The sequence below is a fragment of the Etheostoma cragini genome, chromosome 14, assembly GCF_013103735.1.
Source record: "Etheostoma cragini isolate CJK2018 chromosome 14, CSU_Ecrag_1.0, whole genome shotgun sequence".
NCBI classification, from domain to species: Eukaryota; Metazoa; Chordata; class Actinopteri; order Perciformes; family Percidae; genus Etheostoma; species Etheostoma cragini.
Window position 1 is genome coordinate 24313593 of NC_048420.1, and position 1494 is coordinate 24315086.

The 1494-nt window shown below is 45.3% G+C and overlaps 2 protein-coding genes across 3 annotated transcripts in view; one reads left to right on the forward strand and one right to left on the reverse strand.

Annotated features, from left to right (window-relative positions):
* The window catches only part of LOC117956488 (CD209 antigen-like protein E), a 126038-nt gene that overhangs the window by 49927 nt on the left and 74617 nt on the right, over nucleotides 1-1494 (reverse strand). The gene's annotated exons all lie outside the window — the stretch shown is intronic.
* Nucleotides 1-1494, forward strand: part of LOC117956470 (gastrula zinc finger protein XlCGF57.1-like) — a 21487-nt gene that overhangs the window by 6085 nt on the left and 13908 nt on the right. The window lies entirely within an intron of this gene.

Consider the following 1494-nt stretch of genomic DNA (forward strand, 5'->3'; position numbering starts at 1 on the left):
CAGTCAGAAGCAGAGTATGAGGGCCCTGACAGTACCTAGGTAAGGACTACTAGCCAGTCAGGAGCAGAGTATGACACTGATAAAATGATAAAAATGTCTCTTATTCAGGCACAAAAACAAGCTGAGATGGCACGATATGCGTTTGTCGTAGTTTAACAACATTTTTAAAAGTGGAAATGTTTCTTTCTGATAGAATGTACATAATGTCCATATTTCTAAATGGTTTTCACTCTGGCTCTCTAACTCCCCCCGTCCGGACCCGTCTGCTGAGTCATTTGGACGACGTGGCGCAAATTGACACAATGAAAGCAACACGCAGCGGCCGTCGACGACGACAACAACAACAACAACAACATGCTGCAGACAGAGCAAACACAGCGTTGATAACGCCACATTCTCCTCGGTCTGCAGGAGGAACATTCCTGGAGCTTCAGATCTGAGCCGATGGCGATCAATCGCTGTTGCTCTCTCAGTTCCTCAAAGTGGAGATAAGAGCAGAGAGATAGGACGACACGTGGAGAAAACAAGATGGGAAAACACGAAAGACAGCCGGGACTGTTTGTTCTAGGTCAGGGGTTCTCCCACTTATTACTCAGAGGTCCGCTAAGGATTTCATTCAAGATCACGAGGTCCAGAATGAATAGATTATATATAGATGAGATTAGGGCTGCACAATGAGGAAAATATCTAATTGGGGTTATTTTGACCCCAATTATTTTGATACTGAGATTTCGATGATTCACGATATTGGAGGGAAGGATTATTTTTGTATCATTATTGTCACTGAAAAAGATGGAACGGACCGGGAAGAGGAGCAGCTCGACCGTCTCGGCACTGTAGGACGACGTAGTGTTAAGAGAGACAACCGTAGAGAGACAGCAGTAGAGAGACAACAACAGCAGAGAGACAACAGTAGAGAGACAGCAGTAGGGAGACAGCAGTAGAGAGACAACAGTAGAGAGACAACAGTAGAGAGACAACAGTAGAGAGACAACCGTAGAGAGACATCAGTAGAGAGACAACAGCAGAGAGACAACAGTAGAGAGACAACAGTAGAGAGACAACAGTAGAGAGACAGCAGTAGAGAGACAATAGTAGGGAGACAACAGTAGGGAGACAACACTAGAGAGACAACAGTAGAGAGACATCAGTAGAGAGACAACAGTAGAGAGACAGCAGTAGAGAGACAACAGTAGAGAGACATCAGTAGAGAGACATCAGTAGAGAGACATCAGTAGAGAGACAACAGTAGAGAGACAACAGCAGAGAGACAACCGTAGAGAGACATCAGTAGAGAGACATCAGTAGAGAGACAACAGTAGAGAGACAACAGTAGAGAGACAACAGCAGAGAGACAACCGAAGAGAGACAACAGCAGAGAGACAACCGTAGAGAGACAACCGTAGAGAGACAACCGTAGAGAGACAACAGTAGAGAGACAACAGTAGAGAGACAGCAGTAGAGAGACAATAGTAGGGAGACAACAGTAGGGAG